The sequence below is a fragment of the Cupressus sempervirens genome, chromosome 1 (genome assembly GCF_028749045.1).
Source record: "Cupressus sempervirens isolate cs-2001-9-10 chromosome 1, ASM2874904v1, whole genome shotgun sequence".
In the NCBI taxonomy this organism is placed as follows: Eukaryota; Viridiplantae; Streptophyta; class Pinopsida; order Cupressales; family Cupressaceae; genus Cupressus; species Cupressus sempervirens.
Window position 1 is genome coordinate 307,475,225 of NC_143118.1, and position 6,705 is coordinate 307,481,929.

A 6,705-nucleotide genomic window follows, 5' to 3' on the forward strand; every position below is an offset into this window, starting at 1 on the left:
CTTGGAGGCAAAATACATGTCAAATCTTACAAAGCTAGCATATGTGACCTCCCATGTCATATCAGCACTCCACAATTGAACTAGTAACCTTTCTCCATCCCTCTTAGTTTCCAACTTCATCTCTTTAGAAAAAGTAGAATGATCTTTATATAGACAAATGTACATGAGCATGGAATACTAGTAGAAAGGTTTTTCTACTTTGGCCTCATTTATACCTACCAACTTGTTATGGATTTCCTCTACGAAGTAATTTTTAAAATCAAAATCAAACTCATACAGTCATATTGTAATGTCTAATCCATGATGAAAACAATAGAGCGTTGGATATGATCTTGTTCATCCATTCCAAATATCTTGTAAAGAGAAAAATACAGTGCTTGTGCTCTAGTGTTAAAGTATTTTTTCAACAATGGCTCTGGAGTATTTGGTGTAACTAAGGGTAAATTTTCTATCTTGACAAAATACTCTTGCAATGGCCCATTCCTTAAATACACCTTATGAGCCTCATATCTAGTTTGCACGTCTTCAAAATTGATTGGTTTGTGCAATGCATGATTAGGGTTTTTTTTTTTTTAATTCCCTTATAAATTTAGGTTTAACCTTGAATAAATTTTCCCTAGTATGATTCCTAACTAACCTAGATATAGGATCATATCTTTTTCCAATCAAAGTCAAGAGATCATCATCAAAAAATATCTCAGGAATCACTAACTTGCCAATATCAAAATTCTAGTTATTACTCAAAGGGGTATCTAGATTTTTTTCTGAGAACTACTTTCTAAAAAACTCCAAATCCTTGGAAGATATCTCTGAATCCCTTAACTAATTGGCTTTATTGTATAAACCCTCACCAATTCATAACCTATGGTTCATTGATACCAATTCCCTCCCTTTAGCTTTTTCATTTGTATACTGAGGTAATTGTTGTAAATTATCACCATACATTTCTCTGTAGATAATTTCACTTCCTAGAAAAATCCTACCACAGAGGCATCCTTAATGTCTATGAAAGCAATCTTAGAAAATAAAACCCTAAGTGATCAAAAGATATATGTACTCACCTACAAAATGCCTATAATTCCGAAATTCAACACTTCACTACATGGGGAAGGAAACTTTTGTTGGATTCTTCCTCAGGTCTAGGAATTTTATCATTTAATATTTGATAATTGATCAAAATTTATGTTTTATACAATATTCCCTCCACAGAAACCAGCATTGATAAGCATTAAACTCTTCAATAGTCATACTTTCAAACACATTGTTATTTTGAAAACCAACCATAGATTTTCCATGATTGGATGTTTCTATTTCAAATTTTAATGTCTACACCTTTCTTTTAGAAAATATGCTATGTGTCATTTATTCACTTTCTTTCTTTACTTAAAAAGCATGAAACTTTGTTATGCAAGAAAGCGATAGTCATTGATCTAATGTTCGATTAATGACTGAGAAAAATTGTGCAATGGTCACATTTCCTTCATAGGTTGGACCCACTTGAACATGCATCAGTTTATCAATTTCTCACTTTGTCTAAAAAGTATGCAACTTCCTTTTATGAGAAAGAAACAACCGTTGATCTACACATGATCAATTGTGTCTCATTTTGTCACTACTTATTATCTAACTCAACAATTTCAACCAATCAAGACTTTCCTCTTCACTGACTCACCCTGTCACTTTTCAATTTGTGGCCCAAGGCTGAATTAGGTCCCACCATACTCCACGTGTCATTCAGTTGCATTGTCACTTTTTTTAAAGTTCATGCTAATTCATAAAGTGAGATTGTGACAACCTTTGATTTTGATTTGATCAATGACTCAAAAAACACACTCTCTTTTATAGTTTGTAAGACACAAAGTGGACCCATTGGGATAGGTGTCAGGTAGTTACTTTCTTGCTTTGTTTAAAAAGTGCACATCTTCCTTTTGTGAGAAAGCAACAATCATTGATCTTTCAAAATCCAATGATCATTGTGAAATTGACTCTTGGTTAGGGCATCAGGAGTTAAACATAAGAAAAATACCAAAGGTATTTAATGGAATTAAAACAAAAGGGTGCCCAAAAACTTATAAATAAAGCATTTTTGAAAGTATTCTAGGGTTTCACTAAGGTTTCCCATGTAATCTTAAATTTAAAAGCACAAAACCCTATTTTTGAAAATATAGGGTACAAACCATACTAGGGTAACATGGCATTAAGGGTTTTATTTATGGAAACAAAAAATTAAACACATAACCCTGATTTTAAATAAGTAACTAGATTTTCACTAAAACATGCAAAAATTTAAATGGTGAAAAACCAAGCCAACACTCTCCATCATTAGATATGCTCTGTAATCTAGTTCTTCCATTACCTACAAGGTTAGTATTTCTAAAAATTCTACTATTCTTATTATCATCAACAATCTTAGGTTTTTTAACATTCTACTACCTTATGTCCATAACCATGACAATTATAACAATAGAAATTAATAATAAGTTAAAAAGACTTACCTATACAATCTTTCTTAATATATCCAACTTCATTACATATGTCGCATCGACTTATGAATTCATGTCTTACCTCTTTGGATGAATCATCTTTCTTAGGTTCTTCAACTTGCTCTATTGTTCTAAGTTCATCAAATTTCTTAAATTTCAATTCATTTTTCTCAACTTCATCATACCGTTTGAGCTTTTCTTTAAGGATTTTCTCTATAGAATCCGGTTCTATCATAATCTCATCTTTCTTTGCTAACTTCTCTCCAAGAAGATATTCAAGGCATGTCTTGTCATAAGGTCTTTGATGAAATATATGTTCATCAATTTTATCAAAACTTGTGTAAAGTTTCTCTAACTATTATTTTTCTTGTGTTAACTCTCCTTTCATGATGGTGTTGTATTTTTCCAACTCTTCATGCTCTATCTTAATAGAATTTAATTCATATGTCACCTGACTTAACTAGGATCTAAGGTCTGCATTCTCAAAATTTAGATTAGGTTCACTCTTCTGCCACCAATCTTAAGACTCAACTTAAGTTCAACAATTTTCAACTCATGTTTTGAGATCTCATTCTATTTCTTGAGATTTTTTGTATCATCATTAACACTAGTCTAGGCAAATGATTCATTGCTAGATATTAGATCATCAATATCACTTTTTAGTTTGCCAATGTAAAATTTTGCATCTTTGTATCTATATTTCAAGTTGTCTCTCTTTTTAGTAAGAAGGACAATTTGTTCAAGAGCTTCTTCAAGATTCTTCTTCAACTGTTCCATATTCATTGGGATCTTACTTAAGCTATTAAGCCTCTTCAAAGTAATTGTTCTCTAATACCAATTGTTATAAATAGATAATACTAAGGGTGGGGGGGGGGGGGGGGGGGGGGGGCGGGGAGGGCGCAGTGAATCAGTATTCTAAAAACTTTTGCCCACAACTAAATATTGTTAATTACTTTATAACCTGCATATGAAACTAAAAGAACAATTTTGAAAAATAAATATAATCATACACATACAGAACTCATAACACCATTATTTGTTAACTAGGGGAACCCTGGCCAAGGGAAAACCTCGATGGGGATGACACCCACTAGATGATTCACTAAACAATAGGATCTTGCTAAGGATATTGACCCTATTAGGAGTCTATGAAGTACATATAGTGTCTTGACTCCTTTTTAGAGGACTAGGCCTTGTTAGAAGCCTCAACCCTATTAGGAGTTGGTAGATCAAGTATAATGTATGGAAGAAGAGCCCACTTCCCTAATATACAATTCTATAATTTAGTTGCCTTACAGAATAGATATACATACAATACATGCTTGCTATTGTAACTCGCACTTGCTCTAATCTTACATCAGATTTTGCATCACATAAGACTCACAAATGGTTCTCACAATAATTCACATGTCACATCTAATCATGAGACTTCAACAGTATCTATGTATTACATCTATTTGTTGCACAACACACTTACACACTATTTGTGCAACATAAGATCTTTAATTATACCTTGCACATTCACAAATTGTTGCTGAGTCAACTTCCATGTCTTCACATACTTGACATGATATAAAATAATATCCATATAGTTATCTTAACATTACTTAGTAATTATTTTGAAACTAAAATAATTACTAAAGTCATACAACTTCATTTTCTACTATGCTCTATTTTGCATTGTTAAATACCAACATCGTTAAACTTACTATAACTTGCACCATACTGACCATACACACATGCACACTAGTACATGTCATCATGATAATGTTACAACCTTTCCTCAACTATACGTTAAGCTAACTCTATGTTCATCATCTATACTATTAAGATCTGTTCACTGTACTACTACAAACTGTCTAATACTTAGACAATTTACTATTTCTTGATGCATAAATGAAATGTTGATTATATGTTGCCATAAATGAAAACCATCAAAGTTTCCTCCTTTCTTGCACCATAATCCATAATCTTCAGTACCTTTCAAATACTTCATGATTCTCTTTATTTCCATTGTATGATTTTCTTTGGGATTAGCTAAAAATCTTGCCACCATACCAATTGTTAATGCAATATCAGGCCTAGTATGCACTACATACTAAAGTTTTCCAATCATGGATCTATATGTGGTTTTATTTACCTCCTCAAAATCATCATTTTTGGAAAGCTTATGCCTAGTAGACATAGGTGTTCCAACTAGTCTTGAATCCTCCATTCCAAACTTCTTCAATATCTCCTTGATATGCTTTGATTGAGTAATGTAGATACCATCTTTCTTCTATTGAATCTGCAAGCCAAAAAAGAATTTAACCTCTCCAAACATTGATATCTCAAATTACTTACTAATTTATTTAGAAAAATATTTACATAAATTATCATAACCAGTAAATAGTATATCATCTATAAAGATTTCTACCAGCAATATTTCCTTCTCTGGTCCTTCTTTGATATATAGACTATTGTTATCATTTGTCCTTTGAAAACCAATCTTCATCAAATAACCATGAAGTCTTTCATACCAAGCTCTAGGAGCTTGTTCAATACAATATAATTCTTTGTGTAGCTTACAAACCATATCCTTTTACTAGGATCTTCAAAACCTTTAGGTTGCTCAATGTAGACTTCTTCTTCTAGAATTCCATTGAAGAATGCTAATTTCACATCCATCTGATATACTTTAAATCTTTATATCTAGCATAGGCAAGTAGAGTCCTAAAACCTTCTAATCTTGCAATGGGAAAAAAAGTTTCACCATAATCAATACCCTCCTCTTGAGAATAATTTTTGCATACTAACCTTGCTTTGTTTCTTGAAACTTCTCTATCTTCATTCAACTTGTTTCTAAATACCCATTTTGTGCCAATTACATTATTATCCTTGGACCTAGGAACAAGAGTCCAAGTTTTTTTCCTTTCTATTTTCTCAATCTCTTCATTCGTAGCTTCAATCCAACTTTCATTAACCAAAGCATCTTTAACAGTTCTGGGTTAAAATTCAGTAAGAAAACATGTACATTTCAATTTGTTCCTTGTCATTGTACCTTTTGGCTTATCTCCAATGATCTGCTCAGGTGCATGATGCCTTCTAACATATCTTGCAATTATAGGTACTTTGGATTGAGAGCTTGTTACACTTACCTCATCATGATCTTCTACATCATGCTCAAGTCCCACTGTCTATGACTCAGGTCCTTTAGACTCTAACTTGGGTTGCACTGGCTACAACTCAATTGCTTCTGGCTGTGACTAAGGTCCTTCAAATTGTCACTTGGGTTGGATTGGTTATAACTCGAGTATTTTTTGGATATTTTGGGGACACTAGAGGTGAAGCCTATTGACTTCTAGTTGGATTAGGCAATGGATCAAGTTCAAAGTAAAAAAAACTTTCTATAGTCTTCATGTTCTTTGTTGCTCTTTTCTTCACTCTTTTATGAAAACTCATGAATCTTCACATGTGCACTTTATATGATCTTATGAGTAGTTAGATTCAAACATTTGTATGCTTTACTTTTGCTAGAGTATCCTAGGAATATGCCTTCATCACTCTTGACATCAAATTTACCTTTCCTAGTCTCCTTCAAGATATAATATTTACTACCAAATACTTTCAAGTAACTTACATTGGGTTTATAGTCATATCATAGTTCCTAAGGAATTTAATTTGAGTCTTTCTTCAACTATACTCTACTCAAGGTATGCATTGGTCTATTGATTGCTTCTTTCCAATATTTGATTGCAACATTCTTTTCTATCATCAAGGTCCTTGCAAAATCCATGATAGATTTGTTCCTTCTTTCTACTATACCATTTTGTTGAGGTGAACCAAGGGCTGATACTTTCCTTTTGATTCCTTTCTCAATGTAGAATTTATTGAATTCATTTGAAAGGAATTCAGCTCCTCTATCTAACCTCAAAAACCTTAGTTTCTTTCATGTTTGTTTCTCAACTATAGCCAGATACCATTTGAATTTTTAAATACCTTCAAACTTATCTTTCAAATATAATATTATCATCATTCTAGAATAATTATCAACAAATAAAATGAAATACTTATCTCCACTATATCTCTCTACGCCAATAGGTTCACAAAGGTCTATATGAACCAACTCCAAGACTTCTTTAGAATGATAGTTCTCACTTTTGAAATTCATTTTGTTAGCACGAATGATGATGATACTACATTGGGCGAGTATCCTAAGTAGTCAAGAGTATTGACATGTTAC